Below are 18529 nucleotides of genomic sequence, written 5' to 3' on the forward strand. Positions count from 1 at the left end.
TCTTGACTCAAAGTGTTCAGGATTTGCTCACAAGTTTGAAATGTTATTTACTATCATCAGCCAAGAAGAAATCTTAAGATTTCATTAATTGTAGATTTTAAAGGTGTTATCCCATTTCTGGTCAAGGTTATATGAATAATAATACAGTAAAAAAATCTCTTAAAATTAGAAATCTTGACTCAAAGTGTTCAGGATTTGCTCACAAGTTTGAAATGTTATTTACTATCATCAGCCAAGCAGAAATCTTAAGATTTCATTAATTGTAGATTTTAAAGGTGTTATCCCATTTCTGGTCAAGGTTATATAAATAATAATATAGTAAAAAAAATCTTTTAAAATTAGAAATCTTGACACAAAGTGTTTAGGCTTTGCTCACAGGTTTGAAATGTTATTTACTGTCATCAGCCAAGAAGAAATCTTAAGATTTCATTAATTGTAGATTTTAATGGTGTTATCCCATTTCTGGTCAATTTTAATATGAATAATAATACAGTAATCTCTTAAAATTAGAAATCTTGACTCAAAGTGTTCAGGATTTGCTCACAAGTTTGAAATGTTATTTACTATCAGTAGTCATGAAGAAATCTTCAGATTCCGTTAACTGTAGATTTTACAGGTGTTATCTCATTTCTGGTCAATTTTAATATGAATAATAATATAGTAGAAAAATCTCTTAAAATTAGAAATCTTGACTCAAAGTGTTCAGGCTTTGCTCACAGGTTTGAAATGTTATTAACTATCATCAGCCAAGAAGAAATCTTAAGATTTCATTAATTGTAGATTTTAAAGGTGTTATCCCATTTCTGGTCAAGGGCAGATGAGTGATGATATAGTAAAAAATCTCTTAAAATTAGAGGGGGCACATGTGGCCGTGTTGTCTAAGGCGCCACGATTCACTGTGCAGAGTTGCGTCCCTTGGATCCGCCAGCAACCTATGATGGTTGGTTCGAATCCCGGTTCACCCCAATAATGCTTCTAGGTTTGTCAGCACCATCACTTCGGGCTTTCCTCCCACATTAAGCTGACAGACCGTGATATAACTGGAATAATGTTAAAAGCGGTGTTAAACCCAACTCACTTAAAAATTAGAAATATTGACCCATTGCATTCAGATTCTACTCACAAACTAAAAATGTGCTTTGCTATCAGCAGCCAAGAGAAAATCTTAAGATTTCTTTAATTGTAGATTTTCAAGGCGTTATCCCATTTCTGGTCAAGGTTATATGAATAATAATATGGTAGAAAATCTCTTAGAATTAGAAATATTGACCCATTGCATTCCGATTCTGCTCACAAGTTTCAAATGTTATTTACTATCAGCAGTCATGAAGAAATCTTCAGATTCCGTTAACTGCGGATTTTATAGGTGTTATCCCATTCAGCCAAAAGAAAAATCTTAAGATTCTATTATTTGTCGAGTTTGTAGGTTTTATCCCATTTCCGGTCAAGGTTATATGAATGATAATATAAATTTTAATAAAAAAATCTCTTAAAATTAGAAATCTTGACTCATAGCCTTCAGGCTTTGCTCACAGGTTTGAAATGTGATTTACTATCATCAGCCAAGAAGAAATCTTAAGATTCCATTAGGTGTAGATTTTATAGGTGTTATCCCATTTCTGGTCAAGGTGATATGAGTATAATATAGCAGAAAATCTCTTAAAATTAGAAATCTTGACTCAAAGTATTCAGGCTTTGCTCACGGGCTAGAAATGTGATTTACTATCATCACCCAAGAAGAAATCTTAAAATTCCATTAAGTGTAGATTGTATGATGATATTGTGTATAAAATGTCATAGGTTGATTATGACCTGTGAACATCTGTATAGATTGATGTATTACCACCTTCCATGGAAATGTGTATTTGTCTATTTCTAGACTTGCTAAAGCCAAACTGGGGAAAGTGGAAATTGATAGTTTATACTGAAGGGTTCATTGGTCTGTTGAGGGCTCAAACAACTGAATACAGGCCAGCTACTGCTAGCACTGACCTGACACACTAGCCATAAACATGTCACAAGATGATTCCCTAATTACTACTGACTAGTTGTCTGTTCAGATCTCTTACTGCTCAGGAGATTGTTGATACTTGAATTCCAAGGAGGAGCTATCTCTATGAAGGGTGTGAGAACCTCAGTGTAAATTTAAGCAAGGTCATTAGCTCATATTGTTAATGTTGTAGCAGAAAAAAATAATTTTACTTTACTGGAATTATTTGAATTATACCTTGCTTCAAACCATCCATTCTGTCATTAGCCTTAGATATGTACAAACCCATGTAATCCTGTGACACATTAAAAGCTGCTTCTTCAGCTCTCATTCTGTTTGATAAGATATTGATATGTTGTCGTATTATGTTCACGTCGCTGTCAGGGCGGCACCAAATAAATTGTGTGAGAATTCACCAATAAAAGGTAGCAATGCTCTCTTGGAACGAGTTTGAGAACCAACAATTTGATCTTGAAGAATAATGTTTCTGATCAAAGTAACCCCTTCTAACATGTCTTTGAAAGTGTCGTCATGTACGCGATAAGTAAAATTCAATATAGCCCTCATATTTTCATCACAGGACATATGATTTGCCTGAAGACTAATTCTTACTAATACTTTGTGCACCATGGTTGAACTCCTGAAGCAAAGACAAAAAGAAACTATTCTGCCTGACATAGATTATCAATATGTACATTTTACCTCAACATTCAAGTAGATCTCTACATTAACTATGGTAATAAGCAGTACTTCTTTGTTCTCGTTTCATTTGCCAGGTACTATACTCAACAACAAAAGTTCCTGTGACACCAATATTTTAGTGTATTTTTCAAACAAGTAAAGTTTGTTTTTCAATATTGTAGTACATGTATGGAATCTAGTCACAAAAACGCAACTGCTACAGAAAAGCATGCATTCGATGCAAAAGTTGACTTTATGCAAGCCCCATGCATTTCACTACCCAAGAATGGGTATAAAAACATGTGCGTTAACTGGATTCCATGTGCATTGTTTAGCATCGTGCTGACAACTACTCAGAAAAACAACAAAATTACGCAATTATTCCACATTACGAAATGCCACGCTTGTCCGAAAATGAGCGCCTGTGAGCAATTTGGTGTTTATGGCAACAGACAAATGCAGTCAGAGACCTTCCTCGGAGTGGCAGGCCATGCGTAACCAATAATCGACAAGACAACTTGATTCGAACAATACACCTACGAAATCGATTCCAGCCAGCAACAGTGACTGCAAGAAGCATCCCTGGCCTTTGACGAATATCTTCACAAACCCTACGTCACCACCTCAGATGTGCAGTGATTGTCGCCAGAAGACCCGCCAGACGTCCCATTTTGACAGGAAACCACCGTCAAACATGTCTACACTGGTGTAGACAGCATCTACGCTGGACGGCCGTGCACTGGGGACAATTTCTTTTCACTGACGGGTCTCGTTTTCACCTCAGCCAAAACGATGGACGGATTCATGTGAATGTTCAATCGTTGTGTTATGGAAGAAGATTGGTTCGGGGGCGGCAGCATTATGGTATGGGGTGGGATTACAGCAAGACAGAAGACCTGTTTGATAGTGGTAGAGGGAAATCTCAATGGACAGCGCTACCGTGACGAGATCACTGGCCCTGTTGTTCTACCGTTTTGTCGTCGTCATGGCCCAGGCATTACCTTTCAACATGACAATGCCCGGTCTCATATTGTTCGACTTGTTCAGGATTCTCTTCAACAAACCAACGTAATTGTCATCCCCTGGCCGGCTTGCTCCCCTGATCTCTCACCAATCGAGCACATATGGGATGAGATGGATCGGCACCTTCGACGTCAACCACGTGTTCCACAGTCACAGCAGGAACTTCGAAACATGCTCCAGCAGATATGGACATATATCCCACAGGACTTTGTGCGACACCTGGTCTATTCCATGAGACGAAGACGTGTTGCTTGCATTGCAGCCAGAGGTGGACACACACACTATTGATTTGTAAATTGACATTTTGGCATGTTCATGTTTTTTATGAAATCACGCATTTTCTGAAGTCAATCAATCAATCTTTATTGTATGAAAGGCCATTGGCCCATATACACATACAGATAAACAATATCATTTACAGCTGTACAGCGCATTATATAATTTTTGGATAACTAATATGATGCTTGACATGTAATAGAGGTATTGTAATAACAGTGGTAATAACCACAGTGGCAGCAGTAGTAGTATAAAATACAAAATGAATACAAAAGGAATGGCATGGAAATATGAAGTTTTACTTCGCAAAGGCTTTCAGCCATAGCAAGACGTTCAGTACAAAAGGATCTATCAGCAATATACTCATCATGTCATGACAATTTGACAATTTAAATGTATATGCATTTCTAGTAGAAACAAACAGACAAAAATGAAATGTAGATACTCCTGATCTAGATGCGAAAGTTTCAAAACAACTAATTATTTCTGGACATATCGGATTTACTAAGTAATTTACTACGCACTTGTTGACTTTGATAGATGTATTGTAATATCTTAGTAAATTTTGGACTAGGGATACCATTAAAAGATAATATTTTGTTCATGGAATAGTGGTTCTTAGTGATATCAGGCATATATTTCAATCTTAGGTTGTCGTAAATTGGACATATAAACAAAAAGTGTAATTCGTTTTCAATATGGTTTTCGCAGAATGGACAAAAACGCATATCCTTAGGAATAGAGGAGAAGCGACCCCTGTTGCATATCAAATCATTTAACCCTAGCCTGAGTTTAATAAATGTGTCTCTAATTTTTCTCTCTGTTATGGTATGCAGGTAAACCTCTGGTGTTAGACAATATTTAAAGGTTTTATAGACGTTGTAGCGTGTACTGTTATCTAGTGACGACCTCCAGTTTTGAGTAAACATATCAATTGCTACCTGCTTAAAAGAGCTAAGAAAATACATTTTGTCTCCAACGCTTTGATTTAGCCAAACATATCCAAATCCGTGAGAGAAGAGTAAATGCTTAATGTTTGATGCCCAGGTTACGTAACCAACACTATCACGATAGACAAGCATTTCGTAGCATTTTCTTGGGATTCGTTCCCGCGACATCTCTGTTATTTTGAGCCAGTATCTGAGTAAACGTAAATATGAACAAATATATAACGGGTATCTACCACATTCGCCATAGACCATATGACTTGGAGCTGATTCAGAAACATTTAGTATGACAAATTAAACCATTTGAACATTTACAGGAATCTTTTATCTGTTGCAAACAGAAATTGTTTCAGATTTGGTAAAAAACATAACTTTGCATTAAATCTTATTTAATGTCACAGGAACTTTTGTTGTTCCGTATATATTATTACTTATATGGCCTCGACCAGAAAAAGGGAGAACACCTGTAAAATCTACAGTTAATGGAATCTTTAGATTTTCTTTCAGCTGATGATAGTAAATAACATTTCAAACTTGTGGACAGAATCTGAATGTAATGGGTCAATATTTCTAATTTTATGAGATTTTATACTGTATTATCATATAATGGGTAGGTTTCTCAGCAGAATAAAGCCAATGGATAAAAACGATATCCGTTGGGGTCATATGCGGATAGAGATGCAAATATCAAAGGTCAAGTTGGGACTACTTTCACTGTTTATAAACAAACATGGCATCGCCCTTGTCATTTAGCGATCAAGTCAGAATTAACCATCGGGAATCTGGAGAAATATCAATTACTATGTATTTAACAAGCCAAGGCTCGCTAAATACAATGTTTATTCCTGATACAGGATATTTACCATCCCAAAACACACTCGCGTGATAACCTCTATTTATCACTCATATCACCTCAACCAAAAGGGGGTAGCCTAGTGGTTAAAACATTGGCTCGTGACGCCGAAGACCTGGGTTGATTCCCAATATGGGTAAAATGAGTGAAGCCCATTTCTGGTGTCCCCCAGTGAAATTGCTGGAATATTGCTAAAAGCAGCGTAAAACCATAGTAACTTACTCGCTCAACCATAAATGGAATAACACCTTTAAAATCTACAGTTGGAATCTTAAGATTTGTTCTCGGCTGATGATAATAAATAACATTTCGCATTTGTGAGTAGAATGTGAATGCAATGGGTTAATACTGTTAATTTTACAAGATTTTTGACTATATTAAGACTCATATTGCCTCCACCATAAATGGAATAATGCCATTAAAATCTACAATTTATGGAATCTTAAGATTTCTTCACGACTACTGATAGTAAATTCTTGTGAGCAGAATCTGAATGCAATGAGTCAATATTTCTAATTGTAAGAGATTTTTGACTATATTATGACTCATATTACCTTGACCAGAAGTGGGATAATGCCTCTAAAATCTACAATTAATGGAATCTTAAGATTTCTTGTCGGTTGATGATAGTAAATAATATTTCGCACTTGTGGACTGAATCTTAATGTAATAGGTCAATATTTCTAATTTTAAGAGATTTTTGACTATTTTATGACTGATATCACCTTGACCAGAAGTGGGATAATGCCTTTAAAATCTACAATTAATGGAATCTTAAGATTTCTTCTCGGGGTTGATGATAGTAAATAATATTTCACACTTGTGGACTGAATCTTTATGTAATAGGTCAATATTTCTAATTTTAAGAGATTTTTGACTATTTTATGACTCATATCACCTTGACCAGAAGTGGGATAATGCCTTTAAAATCTACAATTAATGGAATCTTAAGATTTCTGGTCGGTTGATGATAGTAAATAATATTTCACTCTTGTGGACTGAATCTTTATGTAATAGGTCAATATTTCTAATTTTAAGAGATTTTTGACTATTTTATGACTCATATCACCTTGACCAGAAGTGGGATAATGCCTTTAAAATCTACAATTAATGGAATCTTAAGATTTGCTCTCCGGGTTGATGATAGTAAATAACATTTCACACTTGTGGACTGAATCTTTATGTAATGTGTCAATATTTCTAATTTTAAGAGATTTTTGAGAATTTTATGACTCATATCACCTTGACCAGAAGTGGGATAATGCCTTTAAAATCTACAATTAATGGAATCTTAAGATTTCTTGTCGGTTGATGATAGTAAATAATATTTCACTCTTGTGGACAGAATCTTAATCCAATGTGTCAATATTTCTAATTTTAAGAGATTTTTGACTATTTTATGACTCATATCACCTTGACCAGAAGTGGGATAATGCCATTAAAATCTACAATTAATGGAATCTTAAGATTTCTTGTCGGTTGATGATAGTAAATAATATTTCGCACTTATGAGCAGAATCTTAATGTGATAGGTCAATATTTCTAATTTTAAGAGATTTTTGACTATTTTATGACTCATATCACCTTGACCAGAGGTGGGATAATGCCTTTAAAATCTACAATTAATGGAATCTTAAGATTTCTTGTCGGTTGATGATAGTAAATAACATTTCAAACCTATGAACAAAGGTCTAAATGTAATGTGTTAATATTTCTAATTTTAAGAGATTTTTGACTATTTTATGACTCATATCACCTTGACCAGAAGTGGGATAATGCCATTAAAATCTACAATTAATGGAATCTTAAGATTTCTTGTCGGTTGATGATAGTAAATAATATTTCGCACTTATGAGCAGAATCTTAATGTGATAGGTCAATATTTCTAATTTTAAGAGATTTTTGACTATTTTATGACTCATATCACCTTGACCAGAGGTGGGATAATGCCTTTAAAATCTACAATTAATGGAATCTTAAGATTTCTTGTCGGTTGATGATAGTAAATAACATTTCAAACCTATGAACAAAGGTCTAAATGTAATGTGTTAATATTTCTAATTTTAAGAGATTTTTGACTATTTTATGACTCATATCACCTTGACCAGAAGTGGGATAATGCCTTTAAAATCTACAATTAATGGAATCTTAAGATTTGCTCTCGGGAATGATGATAGTAAATAACATTTCACACTTGTGGACTGAATCTTTATGTAATGTGTCAATATTTCTAATTTTAAGAGATTTTTGACTATTTTATGACTCATATCACCTTGACCAGAAGTGGGATAATGCCTTTAAAATCTGCAATTAATGGAATCTTAAGATTTCTGGTCGGTTGATGATAGTAAATAATATTTCACTCTTGTGGACTGAATCTTTATGTAATGTGTCAATATTTCTAATTTTAAGAGATTTTTGACTATTTTATGACTCATATCACCTTGACCAGAAGTGGGATAATGCCTTTAAAATCTACAATTAATGGAATCTTAAGATTTCTTGTCGGTTGATGTTAGTAAATAATATTTCACACTTGTGGACAGAATCTTAATCTAATGTGTCAATATTTCTAATTTTAAGAGATTTTTGACTATTTTATGACTCATATCACCTTGACCAGAAGTGGGATAATGCCTTTAAAATCTGCAATTAATGGAATCTTAAGATTTCTGGTCGGTTGATGATAGTAAATAATATTTCGCATTTATGAGCAGAATCTTAATGTGATAGGTCAATATTTCTAATTTTAAGAGATTTTTGACTATTTTATGACTCATATCACCTTGACCAGAAGTGGGATAATGCCTTTAAAATCTGCAATTAATGGAATCTTAAGATTTCTGGTCGGTTGATGATAGTAAATAATATTTCACTCTTGTGGACTGAATCTTTATGTAATGTGTCAATATTTCTAATTTTAAGAGATTTTTGACTATTTTATGACTCATATCACCTTGACCAGAAGTGGGATAATGCCTTTAAAATCTACAATTAATGGAATCTTAAGATTTCTTGTCGGTTGATGTTAGAAGATAATATTTCACACTTGTGGACAGAATCTTAATCTAATGTGTCAATATTTCTAATTTTAAGAGATTTTTGACTATTTTATGACTCATATCACCTTGACCAGAAGTGGGATAATGCCTTTAAAATCTGCAATTAATGGAATCTTAAGATTTCTGGTCGGTTGATGATAGTAAATAATATTTCACTCTTGTGGACTGAATCTTTATGTAATGTGTCAATATTTCTAATTTTAAGAGATTTTTGACTATTTTATGACTCATATCACCTTGACCAGAAGTGGGATAATGCCTTTAAAATCTACAATTAATGGAATCTTAAGATTTCTTGTCGGTTGATGTTAGTAAATAATATTTCACACTTGTGGACAGAATCTTAATCTAATGTGTCAATATTTCTAATTTTAAGAGATTTTTGACTATTTTATGACTCATATCACCTTGACCAGAAGTGGGATAATGCCTTTAAAATCTACAATTAATGGAATCTTAAGATTTGCTCTCGGGAATGATGATAGTAAATAACATTTCACACTTCAGGACTGAATCTTTATGTAATGTGTCAATATTTCTAATTTTAAGAGATTTTTGACTATATTATGACTCATATCACCTTGACCAGAAGTGGGATAGTGCCTTTAAAATCTACAATTAATGGAATCTTAAGATTTCTTCTCGGGGTTGATGATAGTAAATAACATTACACACTTGTGGACTGAATCTTTATGTAATAGGTCAATATTTCTAATTTTAAGAGATTTTTGACTATTTTATGACTCATATCACCTTGACCAGAAGTGGGATAATGCCTTTAAAATCTACAATTAATGGAATCTTAAGATTTCTTGTCGGTTGATGATAGTAAATAATATTTCACTCTTGTGGACAGAATCTTAATCCAATGTGTCAATATTTCTAATTTTAAGAGATTTTTGACTATTTTATGACTCATATCACCTTGACCAGAAGTGGGATAATGCCATTAAAATCTACAATTAATGGAATCTTAAGATTTCTTGTCGGTTGATGATAGTAAATAATATTTCGCACTTATGAGCAGAATCTTAATGTGATAGGTCAATATTTCTAATTTTAAGAGATTTTTGACTATTTTATGACTCATATCACCTTGACCAGAGGTGGGATAATGCCTTTAAAATCTACAATTAATGGAATCTTAAGATTTCTTGTCGGTTGATGATAGTAAATAACATTTCAAACCTATGAACAAAGGTCTAAATGTAATGTGTTAATATTTCTAATTTTAAGAGATTTTTGACTATTTTATGACTCATATCACCTTGACCAGAAGTGGGATAATGCCTTTAAAATCTACAATTACTGGAATCTTAAGATTTGCTCTCGGGAATGATGATAGTAAATAACATTTCACACTTGTGGACTGAATCTTTATGTAATGTGTCAATATTTCTAATTTTAAGAGATTTTTGACTATATTATGACTCATATCACCTTGACCAGAAGTGGGATAATGCCTTTAAAATCTACAATTAATGGAATCTTAAGATTTCTTCTCAGGGTTGATGATAGTAAATAACATTTCACACTTGTGGACTGAATCTTTATGTAATGTGTCAATATTTCTAATTTTAAGAGATTTTTGACTATTTTATGACTCATATCACCTTGACCAGAAGTGGGATAATGCCTTTAAAATCTGCAATTAATGGAATCTTAAGATTTCTGGTCGGTTGATGATAGTAAATAATATTTCACTCTTGTGGACTGAATCTTTATGTAATGTGTCAATATTTCTAATTTTAAGAGATTTTTGACTATTTTATGACTCATATCACCTTGACCAGAAGTGGGATAATGCCTTTAAAATCTACAATTAATGGAATCTTAAGATTTCTTGTCGGTTGATGTTAGTAAATAATATTTCACACTTGTGGACAGAATCTTAATCTAATGTGTCAATATTTCTAATTTTAAGAGATTTTTGACTATTTTATGACTCATATCACCTTGACCAGAAGTGGGATAATGCCTTTAAAATCTGCAATTAATGGAATCTTAAGATTTCTGGTCGGTTGATGATAGTAAATAATATTTCGCATTTATGAGCAGAATCTTAATGTGATAGGTCAATATTTCTAATTTTAAGAGATTTTTGACTATTTTATGACTCATATCACCTTGACCAGAAGTGGGATAATGCCTTTAAAATCTGCAATTAATGGAATCTTAAGATTTCTGGTCGGTTGATGATAGTAAATAATATTTCACTCTTGTGGACTGAATCTTTATGTAATGTGTCAATATTTCTAATTTTAAGAGATTTTTGACTATTTTATGACTCATATCACCTTGACCAGAAGTGGGATAATGCCTTTAAAATCTACAATTAATGGAATCTTAAGATTTCTTGTCGGTTGATGTTAGTAAATAATATTTCACACTTGTGGACAGAATCTTAATCCAATGTGTCAATATTTCTAATTTTAAGAGATTTTTGACTATTTTATGACTCATATCACCTTGACCAGAAGTGGGATAATGCCATTAAAATCTACAATTAATGGAATCTTAAGATTTCTTGTCGGTTGATGATAGTAAATAATATTTCTCACTTATGAGCAGAATCTTAATGTGATAGGTCAATATTTCTAATTTTAAGAGATTTTTGACTATTTTATGACTCATATCACCTTGACCAGAAGTGGGATAATGCCTTTAAAATCTACAATTAATGGAATCTTAAGATTTCTTGTCGGTTGATGATAGTAAATAATATTTCACTCTTGTGGACTGAATCTTTATGTAATGTGTCAATATTTCTAATTTTAAGAGATTTTTGACTATATTATGACTCATATCACCTTGTCCAGAAGTGGGATAATGCCTTTAAAATCTACATTTAATGGAATCTTAAGATTTCTTCTCGGGGTTGATGATAGTAAATATCATTTCACACTTGTGGACTGAATCTTTATGTAATGTGTCAATATTTCTAATTTTAAGAGATTTTTGACTATTTTATGACTCATATCACCTTGACCAGAAGTGGGATAATGCCATTAAAATCTACAATTAATGGAATCTTAAGATTTCTTGTCGGTTGATGTTAGTAAATAATATTTCACACTTGTGGACAGAATCTTAATCTAATGTGTCAATATTTCTAATTTTAAGAGATTTTTGACTATTTTATGACTCATATCACCTTGACCAGAAGTGGGATAATGCCTTTAAAATCTACAATTAATGGAATCTTAAGATTTCTTCTCGGGGTTGATGATAGTAAATAACATTTTGCACTTATGAGCAGAATCTTAATGTGATAGGTCAATATTTCTAATTTTAAGAGATTTTTGACTATTTTATGACTCATATCACCTTGACCAGAAGTGGGATAATGCCTTTAAAATCTACAATTACTGGAATCTTAAGATTTGCTCTCGGGAATGATGATAGTAAATAACATTTCACACTTGTGGACTGAATCTTTATGTAATGTGTCAATATTTCTAATTTTAAGAGATTTTTGACTATATTATGACTCATATCACCTTGACCAGAAGTGGGATAATGCCTTTAAAATCTACAATTAATGGAATCTTAAGATTTCTTCTCAGGGTTGATGATAGTAAATAACATTTCACACTTGTGGACTGAATCTTTATGTAATGTGTCAATATTTCTAATTTTAAGAGATTTTTGACTATTTTATGACTCATATCACCTTGACCAGAAGTGGGATAATGCCTTTAAAATCTGCAATTAATGGAATCTTAAGATTTCTGGTCGGTTGATGATAGTAAATAATATTTCACTCTTGTGGACTGAATCTTTATGTAATGTGTCAATATTTCTAATTTTAAGAGATTTTTGACTATTTTATGACTCATATCACCTTGACCAGAAGTGGGATAATGCCTTTAAAATCTACAATTAATGGAATCTTAAGATTTCTTGTCGGTTGATGTTAGTAAATAATATTTCACACTTGTGGACAGAATCTTAATCTAATGTGTCAATATTTCTAATTTTAAGAGATTTTTGACTATTTTATGACTCATATCACCTTGACCAGAAGTGGGATAATGCCTTTAAAATCTGCAATTAATGGAATCTTAAGATTTCTGGTCGGTTGATGATAGTAAATAATATTTCGCATTTATGAGCAGAATCTTAATGTGATAGGTCAATATTTCTAATTTTAAGAGATTTTTGACTATTTTATGACTCATATCACCTTGACCAGAAGTGGGATAATGCCTTTAAAATCTACAATTAATGGAATCTTAAGATTTCTTGTCGGTTGATGTTAGTAAATAATATTTCACACTTGTGGACAGAATCTTAATCTAATGTGTCAATATTTCTAATTTTAAGAGATTTTTGACTATTTTATGACTCATATCACCTTGACCAGAAGTGGGATAATGCCTTTAAAATCTGCAATTAATGGAATCTTAAGATTTCTTGTCGGTTGATGATAGTAAATAATATTTCGCATTTATGAGCAGAATCTTAATGTGATAGGTCAATATTTCTAATTTTAAGAGATTTTTGACTATTTTATGACTCATATCACCTTGACCAGAAGTGGGATAATGCCTTTAAAATCTGCAATTAATGGAATCTTAAGATTTCTGGTCGGTTGATGATAGTAAATAATATTTCACTCTTGTGGACTGAATCTTTATGTAATGTGTCAATATTTCTAATTTTAAGAGATTTTTGACTATTTTATGACTCATATCACCTTGACCAGAAGTGGGATAATGCCTTTAAAATCTACAATTAATGGAATCTTAAGATTTCTTGTCGGTTGATGTTAGTAAATAATATTTCACACTTGTGGACAGAATCTTAATCTAATGTGTCAATATTTCTAATTTTAAGAGATTTTTGACTATTTTATGACTCATATCACCTTGACCAGAAGTGGGATAATGCCTTTAAAATCTGCAATTAATGGAATCTTAAGATTTCTGGTCGGTTGATGATAGTAAATAATATTTCACTCTTGTGGACTGAATCTTTATGTAATGTGTCAATATTTCTAATTTTAAGAGATTTTTGACTATTTTATGACTCATATCACCTTGACCAGAAGTGGGATAATGCCTTTAAAATCTACAATTAATGGAATCTTAAGATTTCTTGTCGGTTGATGTTAGTAAATAATATTTCACACTTGTGGACAGAATCTTAATCTAATGTGTCAATATTTCTAATTTTAAGAGATTTTTGACTATTTTATGACTCATATCACCTTGACCAGAAGTGGGATAATGCCTTTAAAATCTACAATTAATGGAATCTTAAGATTTGCTCTCGGGAATGATGATAGTAAATAACATTTCACACTTCAGGACTGAATCTTTATGTAATGTGTCAATATTTCTAATTTTAAGAGATTTTTGACTATATTATGACTCATATCACCTTGACCAGAAGTGGGATAGTGCCTTTAAAATCTACAATTAATGGAATCTTAAGATTTCTTCTCGGGGTTGATGATAGTAAATAACATTACACACTTGTGGACTGAATCTTTATGTAATAGGTCAATATTTCTAATTTTAAGAGATTTTTGACTATTTTATGACTCATATCACCTTGACCAGAAGTGGGATAATGCCTTTAAAATCTACAATTACTGGAATCTTAAGATTAATTTTGCTCTCGGGAATGATAATAGTAAATAACATTTCACACTTGTGGACTGAATCTTTATGTAATGTGTCAATATTTCTAATTTTAAGAGATTTTTGACTATTTTATGACTCATATCACCTTGACCAGAAGTGGGATAATGCCTTTAAAATCTACAATTAATGGAATCTTAAGATTTTTTGTCGGTTGATGATAGTAAATAACATTTCAAACCTATGAACAAAGGTCTAAATGTAATGTGTCAATATTTCTAATTTTAAGAGATTTTTGACTATTTTATGACTCATATCACCTTGACCAGAAGTGGGATAATGCCTTTAAAATCTACAATTAATGGAATCTTAAGATTTGCTCTCGGGGTTGATGATAGTAAATAACATTTCACACTTGTGGACTGAATCTTTATGTAATGTGTCAATATTTCTAATTTTAAGAGATTTTTGACTATTTTATGACTCATATCACCTTGACCAGAAGTGGGATAATGCCTTTAAAATCTACAATTAATGGAATCTTAAGATTTGCTCTCGGGGTTGATGATAGTAAATAACATTTCACACTTGTGGACTGAATCTTTATGTAATAGGTCAATATTTCTAATTTTAAGAGATTTTTGACTATTTTATGACTCATATCACCTTGACCAGAAGTGGGATAATGCCTTTAAAATCTACAATTAATGGAATCTTAAGATTTCTTGTCGGTTGATGTTAGTAAATAATATTTCACACTTGTGGACAGAATCTTAATCCAATGTGTCAATATTTCTAATTTTAAGAGATTTTTGACTATATTATGACTCATATCACCTTGACCAGAAGTGGGATAATGCCATTAAAATCTATAATTAATGGAATCTTAAGATTTCTTGTCGGTTGATGATAGTAAATAATATTTCGCATTTATGAGCAGAATCTTAATGTGATAGGTCAATATTTCTAATTTTAAGAGATTTTTGACTATTTTATGACTCATATCACCTTGACCAGAAGTGGGATAATGCCTTTAAAATCTACAATGAAGGGAATCTTAAGATTTCTTGTCGGTTGATGATAGTAAATAACATTTCAAACCTATGAACAAAGGTCTAAATGTAATGTGTCAATATTTCTAATTTTAAGAGATTTTTGACTATATTATGACTCATATCACCTTGACCAGAAGTGGGATAATGCCTTTAAAATCTACAATTAATGGAATCTTAAGATTTCTTCTCGGGGTTGATGATAGTAAATAACATTTCACACTTGTGGACTGAATCTTTATGTAATGTGTCAATATTTCTAATTTTAAGAGATTTTTGACTATTTTATGACTCATATCACCTTGACCAGAAGTGGGATAATGCCTTTAAAATCTACAATTAATGGAATCTTAAGATTTCTTCTCGGGGTTGATGATAGTAAATAACATTTCACACTTGTGGACTGAATCTTTATGTAATGTGTCAATATTTCTAATTTTAAGAGATTTTTGACTATTTTATGACTCATATCACCTTGACCAGAAGTGGGATAATGCCTTTAAAATCTACAATTACTGGAATCTTAAGATTTGCTCTCCGGGTTGATGATAGTAAATAACATTTCACACTTGTGGACTGAATCTTTATGTAATGTGTCAATATTTCTAATTTTAAGAGATTTTTGACTATATTATGACTCATATCACCTTGACCAGAAGTGGGATAATGCCTTTAAAATCTACAATTAATGGAATCTTAAGATTTCTTCTCGGGGTTGATGATAGTAAATAACATTTCACACTTGTGGACTGAATCTTTATGTAATGTGTCAATATTTCTAATTTTAAGAGATTTTTGACTATTTTATGACTCATATCACCTTGACCAGAAGTGGGATAATGCCTTTAAAATCTACAATTAATGGAATCTTAAGATTTCTGGTCGGTTGATGATAGTAAATAATATTTCACTCTTGTGGACTGAATCTTTATGTAATGTGTCAATATTTCTAATTTTAAGAGATTTTTGAGAATTTTATGACTCATATCACCTTGACCAGAAGTGGGATAATGCCTTTAAAATCTACAATTAATGGAATCTTAAGATTTCTTGTCGGTTGATGTTAGTAAATAATATTTCACACTTGTGGACAGAATCTTAATCCAATGTGTCAATATTTCTAATTTTAAGAGATTTTTGACTATTTTATGACTCATATCACCTTGACCAGAAGTGGGATAATGCCATTAAAATCTACAATTAATGGAATCTTAAGATTTCTTGTCGGTTGATGATAGTAAATAATATTTCTCACTTATGAGCAGAATCTTAATGTGATAGGTCAATATTTCTAATTTTAAGAGATTTTTGACTATTTTATGACTCATATCACCTTGACCAGAAGTGGGATAATGCCTTTAAAATCTACAATTAATGGAATCTTAAGATTTCTTGTCGGTTGATGATAGTAAATAATATTTCACTCTTGTGGACTGAATCTTTATGTAATGTGTCAATATTTCTAATTTTAAGAGATTTTTGACTATATTATGACTCATATCACCTTGTCCAGAAGTGGGATAATGCCTTTAAAATCTACATTTAATGGAATCTTAAGATTTCTTCTCGGGGTTGATGATAGTAAATATCATTTCACACTTGTGGACTGAATCTTTATGTAATGTGTCAATATTTCTAATTTTAAGAGATTTTTGACTATTTTATGACTCATATCACCTTGACCAGAAGTGGGATAATGCCATTAAAATCTACAATTAATGGAATCTTAAGATTTCTTGTCGGTTGATGTTAGTAAATAATATTTCACACTTGTGGACAGAATCTTAATCTAATGTGTCAATATTTCTAATTTTAAGAGATTTTTGACTATTTTATGACTCATATCACCTTGACCAGAAGTGGGATAATGCCTTTAAAATCTACAATTAATGGAATCTTAAGATTTCTTCTCGGGGTTGATGATAGTAAATAACATTTTGCACTTATGAGCAGAATCTTAATGTGATAGGTCAATATTTCTAATTTTAAGAGATTTTTGACTATTTTATGACTCATATCACCTTGACCAGAAGTGGGATAATGCCTTTAAAATCTACATTTAATGGAATCTTAAGATTTCTTGTCGGTTGATGATAGTAAATAACATTTCACACTTGTGGACTGAATCTTTATGTAATGTGTCAATATTTCTAATTTTAAAGGGGAAGTGTACACGCAAAAATCACTTTCTTTCTTTTTCTAAACAAAATGCAATTTTAGAATTAGTTAGTATCTGTGTTTGAAAATATACACTCATTTTTCTTCACAGTGAAAGTAGGAAGCTCACAATTGTGTGAAAGTGATATGCCATTATGAGGCCTTCGTTTTACGAGCGAAATAGGCCTGAGTTATCCCCCTTAGATTATGACGTAATTGGTGCCAATTCAACTGGGTCCCTGTCTATTCTCAACGCAAAAGATATCAAGGACCAGTTTGCGGTAAAACAACATGGTCTACGACACACTCCGGCGCAGTGGTGTCTCAGCATAACACAATTCTGGCTGGCATCTGAGATGCTAGAATCACAAAACTGTACCTACACCACGTGAAACGGCTCTAACAAAGCATGATGACGTCATAATGTTTATCAATTGGCACCAATGATGTCATATTGCAAGGGGCATAAGCCATGGTGTTTTTGTTATGAAAATAGAACACTTGGTAAATGTGAAAAATATGAATCGTTTTAGTGCAAAAAATATGTCAATTAAATATGATGTTTTTTATATTTTGTCTATGACACTTCTATGTTAACACTTTTAATGTGGAAAAAGTACAAGAAAAAATGGTTCATTTCCGTGTGAACTTGCCCTTTAAGAGATTTTTGACTATTTTATGACTCATATCACCTTGACCAGAAGTGGGATAATGCCTTTAAAATCTACAATTAATGGAATCTTAAGATTTCTTGTCGGTTGATGATAGTAAATAACATTTCACACTTGTGGACTGAATCTTTATGTAATGTGTCAATATTTCTAATTTTAAGAGATTTTTGACTATTTTATGACTCATATCACCTTGACCAGAAGTGGGATAATGCCTTTAAAATCTACA

Source organism: Haliotis cracherodii, unplaced genomic scaffold, assembly GCF_022045235.1.
Source record: "Haliotis cracherodii isolate W230 unplaced genomic scaffold, xgHalCrac1.p SCAF_4, whole genome shotgun sequence".
In the NCBI taxonomy this organism is placed as follows: domain Eukaryota; kingdom Metazoa; phylum Mollusca; class Gastropoda; order Lepetellida; family Haliotidae; genus Haliotis; species Haliotis cracherodii.